Source organism: Nerophis ophidion, linkage group LG22, assembly GCF_033978795.1.
Source record: "Nerophis ophidion isolate RoL-2023_Sa linkage group LG22, RoL_Noph_v1.0, whole genome shotgun sequence".
Classification (NCBI taxonomy): domain Eukaryota; kingdom Metazoa; phylum Chordata; class Actinopteri; order Syngnathiformes; family Syngnathidae; genus Nerophis; species Nerophis ophidion.
This window is the reverse complement of record NC_084632.1, coordinates 1,477,643-1,487,683: the sequence shown is the minus strand read 5'-3', so window position 1 is coordinate 1,487,683 and position 10,041 is coordinate 1,477,643. Positions and strand designations below refer to the sequence as shown.

Sequence of the window (10,041 nt, the reverse complement as noted above, 5' to 3'; positions counted from 1 at the left end):
ACTTTACATACGTTGGACATGTACTTCTGTTGTACATCACACCTGTGTATTTCACATGTTTTTCCAGTGCACTCCATATGTACTTCTCATGTACTTTAAACAATACTTTGCGTGTACTTCCAGTGTATGCCATATGTACTAGCAGTGTGTTTCACTTGTACATCTGTGCAATTCACATGCACTTTTGTGTGCTTTACATGCACTTCCAGTATATGACATATGTACTTCTAGTGAATACTTCACATGTATTTCCTGTGTACTTTCCCTACACATAACAGGCGGTATAGCTCGGTTGGTAAAGTGGACATGTACAGCATGTAGTGGACATGTACTTGGCCTGTAGTGGACATGTACTTGGCCTGTAGTGGACATGTACTTGGCATGTAGTGGACATGTACTTGGCATGTAGTGGACATGTACTTGGCATGTAGTGGACATGTACTTGGCATGTAGTGGACATGTACTACGGAGGGATGCTGCGTCGTCACGTCAGCACCTTTGCACAGACCAGGGTTTGTGGTCTGACTCCTATTTGATTGGCTGACCTTTTGGCGGCCTCATGCCTTGCTAATGTAATCTATTACTGCTGCCTCATGGCTCTCCCTCGCACGCACACACAGACACACACACACACAAGCGAACACACACACACACTCACACGAGCGCGCACACACACACAAGCACAACCCTCCTCCACACATTCCCACACAAACGCTTTAATGTCGCCAGCTACAACCTAACTCCCTTATGGGTAGGTAATGGTATATATTTATTTTTTGCCAATCAGCATTTTTTGAGTTGTTCAAACGCACATCATTTACCATTTTCACACAAAACATAATACTATTAGTTGTCCAGCTACAAAAAGTAACATAAAAACATATATTAACCCAAATAAATACGTGGAGTGAATTATATTTTGTCAGGTTCAAACACTGATGACATCTATTAAACAAGACAAGAAGCAAGGAATTGAACAGAGACTGACTTATATTTGGCTCAATGAGGAGAAACGCATACATTTGTACCTTTTTGAACAGTGTTCCAGGCTCTGACAAAAGATTTTACACCTCCTCTTTTATTTGGACTTTCCTTGATTGCATGGCAACAGCTGTTTCTAAGGGGGGGGGGGGGGGGGGTCGTAAATAGCCATCACTTTTGATTAAAAACAGTTCAAAGAAAAGGTCGTAAAGCAGTTCAAACAAAAGATCCCTGGAGCTTGGGCCGGTCCTGCTTCCTCTCCACTTTGTAGATCTCGGGTCAAGACAATATCTTTCTGTTGCTTACAATACATCAAAGAAACCGAACACCTTCATGTTGCTTCCCACCCTACACACTGGAGTTTTACAAGCCTTCTTCTTGGTAGGATCAAAGACAGCTTTTATTATCTCGCAACACAAAGTTTTGTGATAACTTGCATACAATTATTCTGACATTTATATAGCACTTTTTCTCTAGTGACTCAAAGTGCTTTTACATAGTGAAACCTAATATCTAAGTTACCTTTAAACCAGTGTGGGTGGCACTGGGAGCAGGTGGGTAATGTCTTGCCCAAGGACACTGCGGCAGTGACTAGGATGGCGGAAGCGGGGATCGAACCTGGAACCCTGAGGTTGCTGGCACGGCCACTCTACCAACTGAGCTATGCCGCCCCATAATACGTAATTAATAATGTTTACAAAAAGTTAAATATACAAAAATGAATACAAACAATAAAAAAGGAATAAATACATGAATAATTAATATAAATAAATACCTAATGTGTTTATATAAATACGCACTTACGGGGCTTTACATGCTACAAAACAATTGTATATCAATAAATATATACATATATATATATATATAAATTAGGGTTGTACGGTATACCAGTACTGGTATAGTATCGCAGTACTAATGAATCAAAAACGGTACTATACTCTGCTTGAAAAGTACTAATGTATGATCTTGTAACTACTTGGTATCGGATCGATACCTACATTTGCGGTATCATCCAAAACTAATATAACATTTCCAAACAACAGAAGAATAAGTGATTATTACCTTTTAAGAGATTGAACATGTTAAAAGAGCAAGTAAGCAGATATTAACAGTAAATAAGTAGATTAATAATCAATTTTTACAGCTTGTCCCTCATAAGTTTGACAATATAGGTGTATAAATGACACAATATGTTACTGCATATGTCAGCAGACTAAATTAAGAGCCTTTGTTTGCTTACTTACTAATAAAATAAAAGTTGTCTTGTATGTTCACGATTTTATTTAAGGACAAAATTGTTCTTCGATTGCAATAAAAAACAATTGTTTAATGTACCCTAAGTTTTTTTGGTCAAAATAAAGTCAATAATGTCATTTTTAGTGGTCCCCTTATTTAGAAAAGTACTTAGAAGTATCGAAATACATTTTGGTACCGGTACTAAAATATTGGTATTGGGACAACCCTAATATAAATATAATGTATGTACCCTATTTCCTTGAATTGCCGCCGGGGCGCTAATTAATTTAAAACATCTTCTCACTCCTGCGCTTACCAAAGTCCTGCGGTAAAGGTAAGCATGCGCTAATTATTTTAAAACCTCTTCTCACTCCGGCACTTACCAAAGGCATGCAGTAAAAATTTGAGTGTGATGTAAGGATACCATCATGAAAAGCACATTTAATAAAAAAAACTTTATTATGGTCTTACCTTTATTTATAAATGAAATCCATGCCAGCTCCTTCTGATCAAAAACATCGATAACTTGTTTATAGAAGTCTTCCTTATTTTCAGTTTTAAAAGTCTCTCTGTCTCGATGGAGATCTTCCTTTATTACCTCCTGCTTCGATTGAAAGTCCAGTTTAGAAAACTGCTATCAGACCGCTGCTATCAGTTAGCTCGGCTCCTCAAGTGTGGGCGACGACAGAATTAACCTCGGACAACTCCCCCTCCCGTTTTGCTCCGTCGGTGATCTCTTTATCCCACCGCTGCCACCAAGAAGTGTTATTGTATAAATAATACGCTGGGTATTTAGGACTGGACCATGCTTTATTTCAGCCCGGTTGTTTACATAGCCAGCATAGGAGTCTGTCGTGCACCCCCCATGTTATATCCGTCCCAGCACATATCACGTCACTCATTGTCACTTCTTCTGCAGCCGAGTAGTCGTAAGAAGGATCACTAGCGCCCTCTACCACCAGGAGGCGGGAGTCATTTAATGACACACGCAGCTACGGTGTTGTGACGGTCTCAAGCCGTCGTCTTGCGGGTTCCCAGGACCACCAAGAAAGGACATGGCTTGAGCAGTTTGACTTTGTTTATTTTTCAATAAAAACTTAGTCCAGGTCACTCTTCCGCTCCTCCTCTCCGCTAGCTCGCCGTCGCCACCTCCTCGGCGCCATTTTGGGCCAGGCTCCAGCATGCCCTGCCTGTCTGTCGGACCGTCGGCTCCGCCTCTCCACAGCTATATTAATAAAACCTAGCTACTTACTGTTCTTTTTAGCATATCGGTATTAAATAGCTTTGACCTTAAATCCTCCTGAATAGCTCTTAATCTTCTTCCCTTTATGCGATTCCAATTTGCCGTATTGAAATCAGCCTCCTCCATTTTGAAAATAACAGGCCAAGTGTCACTCGTGATGTCACGAGTTTGACCAGACATAAATACTAAGCATGCGCTAATTATTTTGGGAAGCGAGTTTGACCTGGCAGTAATTCAAGGCAGGCACATACTATATGCCTGGCGGCAATTCAAGGAAATAAGGTATGTATATATGTAAATATTAAATATAAATACACAAGGTCTTGAAATGTAACAGAAAAAAAACATTTAAATAAAGAGAAAAAAATAATAAGCACACAATTATCAGAATATTAAATAATGATTGTAGGTTTATACGTTTTTTGTGAGGTACTTCTAAAAAGTGCAAAAGCAATACAAAGTATTACGACAAAAAAACCTACTTTATATATTCATTACATTTAATGACTTAAAACCTCTAAAGGCTTAGTGGCCACATGCGTGGACAGCACCTTTTTAGCTCTTTTTTCCACAATTGTGTACACTACTGAATTGGGGTCTTATGGCCACTTATGTGGACACTTATACTGCCATCTGGTGGTGTCAGAAGAGTATAACATACAATGGAAGTTGGGGGGAAAAAGTGGAAAAATAAGAACATGAAGTACACATTTGTGTACTTATGGACTAAGTACATCATATCAAAAGATGATTCTTAGTTTTTGTTCTAATTAGGGTCCAATAAGCCCAAATAGCAAAGAGAAATAAAAAAAAAGCATGCAAACAAACAGCTCGGGCTTTAAGAGGTTAACTGAAAAAACGTAAGTGTTGGGGAATGATAGAACTTCTGTGTGCAGTAAGTAAAATATAAGAACATATCAGAAAATAATTAAGTACTAATATTTTTTTTTCAAATTATGATGATAATCATATTTTTTTAACATTTCATTAAAATGTTTCAAAACAATGTGACTAGACAAATTGTGCAGGAATATAAGATCATTTGAGGGAAGTTAAAAATTAGGTGTTTGTCCCATCAAACACACACACACACACACACACACACACACACACACACACACACACACACACACACCAGCGAGAAGGATAAAGTGTGACCATGCTGGATTTACATAGAATTTAAAGGCACATAAACACACCTAAGCAGTGCGGATTTTGTATGCATGGCTGCGCTTCCCTTGGCTGGGGCCACCGTTGCTAAGCAACCAGTCATTCCAGTTGTTGGAGGGGACGTGACATTAGGGAGAGCAAATTGACCACAGGAGGCTTTAATCTGCCGTCAAACAGCAGCTGGCACACACACACACACACACACACACACACACACACACACACACCGCTAGAATTGTATTTGAACATTTATTCTTCACCGTCGACTTTGCTGAGACTGTCTCTTGTCTCTCCTTGTTGGCCAACGTTCCACTCTCTTCCTCATTTTGTCATCCCCCAACTCTTGTTAGCGTAAACTAATGGTAACAATAACCAAAGTGCTCCCAAAATACTGCAATAGTTTGCTATGCTTCCATAAGTGACATTTAAAAAAAATAAATCCAATAAAATAACAACACATGAACTTAATGTAGTCATTCTTGTTTTTATGCAGCCATTAATATCTAAATGTCCTCCAATAGTCACACAATGTTGTTTATTTCTATTTCAGTCAAGTCATTTACAAAATATAAACATGATAGGCTATAGTCTACTAGGAGCTTGCAGCTACACAACAGCTAAGCACACAATAGCACGCAAGCGAGACATATGTACTTAATAAGTGTCTTCAATCATTCAATACTCTGTATTAGACCCATCACCTTTGATCACCCCGTGGGAGGTGAGGGGAGCAGTGAGCAGCAGCTGTGGCCGCGCCCAGGAATCATTTTTGGTGATTTAACCACCAAAAATAAAGCAGGGAGGTAATGGCTCCCATTTTTATAGTCTTTAGTATGTGCATAAAAAGTAGCATAGTCACAAAAATGTATAAGAAATTTCTATAGAAAATATTAAATAAAATAAATAAATAGCCACACAATATACTTTCAGGTCAGAAGTATGTTATATGATGATAATGTTCTGACTACTAAAAGGGGAGAGGCGCTTTTATTCTAAATTTTTTAAACATTTTTTTGCAATCATAAATAACAACACACTTATTTTTGGGAGGGATTCTAGAGATTGCAGAATTAAGTAAGTAGCTGTAATGCTACTTTTTGTAGCAACACTTTTACCCCACACTTGACAAATTACTGTTGTCTGTTCTGTATTGAATATAGGAGTGTGCTTTGTGGCCACATCTCAGTTTGAAGAGGTTTCAGCACGTGCAACACCTCATTGGATTACCGTATTTTTCGGTCTATAAGTGGCAGTTTTTTTCATATTTTGACCGGGGGTGCGATGTTATACTCCAGAGCGACTTATGTGTGAAATTATTAACTTTTTACCGTAAAATATCAAATATTATTTATCTCATTCGCGGAAGAGACAAAAAAAATGTCAGCAATCGTCACACACACGTCAACCAATAAGAATTTGGCGGGGGAGGGTCATGGCAGAAGTGCATTGTGGGTCATGGGATGCTAACTGCTATATGCTATATGTTACTGCCGTAGCTATTAAAATGGATCATTTCATTGTTGGCGGTAACTTATAAGTGAGAAGGGCTGAACACAAATGTCACCAAAAAGGAGATCCTGTAGTGCAGATTACAAGCTGGATGTAGTGAAATATGCTGCAGAAAAGGACAAGAGGAAGTGGCGCATACCTTTGAAGTTGGCAGAGTTGTTTGGAAGCTACATTGAGGAAGAAGATTTCATGGGATTTATGGATTAGGAGTGAGAGATAGTTTGGTAAAGGTATAGCATGTTTTATATGTTATAGTTATTTGAATGACTCTTACCATAATATGTTAGGTTAACAAGATCTCAGTTGCTTATTTATGCCTCATATAACCTACACTTATTCAGCCTGTTCTTCACTATTCTTTATTTATTTTAAATTGCCTTTCAAATGTCTATTCTTGGTGTTGGGTTTTATCAAATACATTTCCCCCAAAAATGTGATTTATACTCCAGTGTGACGTCTATACCGTATTTCCTTGAATTACCTCCGGGTATATAGTATGCGTCTGCCTAGAATTACTGCCGGGTCAAATTCATTTCGCAAAATAATTAGCGCATGCTTAGTATTACCGCCGGCTCAGGATTAACGCCGGGTCAAACTCGTTTCGCGAAATATTATTATTATTAGCGCATGTCTAGAATTTCCGCCGGTTCAAACTCGTTTCGCCAAATAATTAGCATATACCTAGAATATCCGCCGGATCAAACTCGTCACGTCACGAGTGACACTTCACCTGTCATCATTTTCAAAATGGAGGAGGCTGATTTCAATCATTTGAAATCGCATAAAGGGAAGAAGATTAAGAGCTATTCAGTAGGATTTAAGGTCCAAGCTATTGAATATGCTAAAAAGAACAGTAAGCAGCTATGTTTTATTAATATACCGTAGCTGCGTGTGTCAAATAGGAGTCATTAAATGACTCCCGCCTCCTGGTGGTAGAGGGCGCTAGTGATCCTTCTTGCGACTACTCGGCTGCAGAAGAAGTGACAACAAGCAGCAAGAGTTTGCAGCGATAGTTTATTTTTTCCTCTCACTTGCACTTTTAACATGGAGGATTACATATCTAAAATAAAACAGTTTTCTAAACTGGACTTTCAATCGAAGCAGGAGGTAATAAAGGAAGATCTCCATCGAGACAGAGAGACTTTTAAAACTGAAGAACGATAAGGAAGACTTCTATAAACAAGTTATTGATGCTTTTGATCAGAAGGAGCTGCGCATGGACTTCATTTATAAGTAAAGGTAAGACCATAATAACGTTTTTTTTTATTAAATGTGCTTTTCATGATGGTATCCTTACATCACACTCAAATTTATAAGCGCAGGCCTAAATTTACCGCATGCCTTTGGTAATTGTCGGAGTGAGAAGAGGTTTTAAAATAATTAGCACATGCTTGCTTTTACCGCATGCCTTTGGTAAGTGCCGGAGTGAGAAGAGGTTTTAAATTGATTAGCGCCCCGGCGGCAATTCAAGGAAATACGGTATGTTTTTTTCCTTCTTTATTATGCATTTTCGGCCCGGTGCGACGTAAACTTTGGAGCGACTTATAATCGGAAAAATACGGTTAACGTTATTTATTCGTCATATTTAATCCGTCGCAAGCTCAAACATGAAAAGGTGTCACCCTAGACTGCCAGTGCATCATGACCATGTACGCAAGCGGTGTGTGCGGCAGACACACGCGCCGCTTTAAGTAATCTCTTTAATATATTCTTGCCCACACTCCAAAATTTGTTGCAATTACCAAACATTTTAGCCTATGCCTAAATGAAGCTGTATTACTATCTGATGTAACCATCATCCCGATTCTGCTTTATGAGCAATAACCCATTCACCCCCGGGATATATCACTCCTAATACATCTATTAAAGTCTGCCCGGGACATTATTATGATTAGTCACTTTTTTTTCTTCTTCCCACAGAGGTTGGAACAGCACAAAATGTGAACATGAAAAGAGAAATATTGACAGGATTATCTGTTGTCGGCGCCCATTAAAGGCAGCTAATCATCATAAATGTGGCATTAATCGGAGTCCTGCCTCCTTTTATTTTTGGGACATGCTCACCTTGTCTACCAGCGGCAGATGGTAAGAGTTGACATTATTAACTCACTCCTGAGAGGCCGCTGTTGTTCTTTTCCACGCTGCAAGAAATAAAATAAAAAAAGGCCTCGATTCATATTCATTAGTTCCGTGCTCAATAGAGAAAATTGGCAGGTGTGCTTTTTATGTCGACAATTTTGACGTCCTAAAAATGTTGCTGTTTTTGTGTGTAAATCCTCCAGTGTTGGCCTTTTCACCTGCCAGGAGATAGCTGGTGGAACAACCCCACCAAGTGGTGGGCAGAGTCACCTCAATAAAGAGCAAAGGAAGGAAATAAAGCAGCAACAATTGAGTTAGTGATTAATGTTCCTTCGATAGCAGACTGCAAGTTGACTGAAGGAGCCATTATGGTATTGATCAGGAGTGACACAAAAAGCATTGGATGGCTTCTGGAAGTGAGGCCACACAATTAATGTGGTTCCAGTCTCGTATTACACACCTTAGATACCGCTGATGAAGCACAGGGACAGTATATTATGCTACATATTCATGTTTAGTCTTTCACTTTTTTAACTGAATACTTGATTACTTCATGTACTCATTAGTAATATTTAATGTCATTTACGAAACAATATGGATACCGACAGCCATCAGACTGTATAATGCAAATGTTCCTTTTCACTGTACATGTACTGTAAATATATAACATATTTATAATATTCACATGTGAATAATGATGTATAATAGACTGTATTCATGTTATTCACATGTGAATAATGGTGTATAGTAGACTGTATTTATGTTATATATATATAATGTGTGTGTGTGTGTATATATACAGTATATATATGTATATGTATATTTGTGTGTGTATATACAGTATTTGTATGTATATATATGTGTGTGTATACACACACACATATATATATATATATATATATATATATATATATATTTATATATTTATGTATACATACATATCAGGGGTCGGCAACCTTTACCACTCAGAGCCATTTTGACCAGTTTCACAAAGTAAAGAAAACAATGGGAGCCACATAACTCTTTTGAAATTTATAATGAAACAATACTGCGTACAGAGTTGTTTTTTTTGCTTTGTGCTATGTATAAACCAAGGGTCTCAGACACGCGGCCCACACCTTAATATGAAATTTAATGATAGTGCGGCCCGCGAGTTCTATATGAAGGCCGCTTGACAGCGTCACACCTGCCAACCCTCCCAATTTTCCCGGGAGACTAACAAATTTCAGAGTATTTATTCTCTGTACGCTGGTGTTCACCCAATGAACAATAATAAAAGCGTACAATGATGGCACTACCGCTAGCGCCCTCTACAGCTTGTACAAATAGCTTGCCAGCCCAAAATATTGTTTGAAGATGCTATTCCAGACACACGTAAGAGACTGCAAGGCATCCTTATTCAACAGCAATACAGGTCACACTGAGGGTGGCCGTTTAAATAACTTTAACACTCCTACTAATATGCGCCACACTGTGAACCCACACCAAACAAGAATGACTAACACATTTCAGGAGAATATCCGCACTATAACACAACATGAACAGGACAGAACAAATACCCAGAATCCCATGTATCCCTGACTCTTCCGGGCTACATTATACACCCAGCTACCACCCCCCACCCCTTTGTGCGTCGGTTCAGGTGGGCGAGGTTGGGGGAGAGGGCGGGGGTGTATAATGTAGCCTGGAAGAGTCAGGGATACATTGGATTCTGGGTATTTGTTCTGTCATGTTTACGTTGTGTTATAGTGCGGATGTTCTCCTGAAATGTGTTTGTCATTCTTGTTTGGTGTGCGTTCACAGTGTGGCGCATATTAGTACGA

At 38.8% G+C, this 10,041-nt stretch overlaps 1 protein-coding gene across 5 annotated transcripts in view; it reads left to right on the top strand.

Moving 5' to 3' along the window:
- The window catches only part of LOC133540397 (tetraspanin-1), a 192,996-nt gene that overhangs the window by 31,038 nt on the left and 151,917 nt on the right, over positions 1–10,041 (top strand). The window contains exon 1 of one of the 5 annotated variants that reach the window (XM_061882958.1): positions 6,104–6,369. The exons of the other annotated variants lie outside the window; for them this stretch is intronic. The gene's annotated coding sequence lies outside the window, so the exon portion shown is untranslated. Of the gene's footprint in view, positions 1–6,103; positions 6,370–10,041 lie in introns of those variants that run through there. 5 annotated transcript variants of the gene reach the window in all.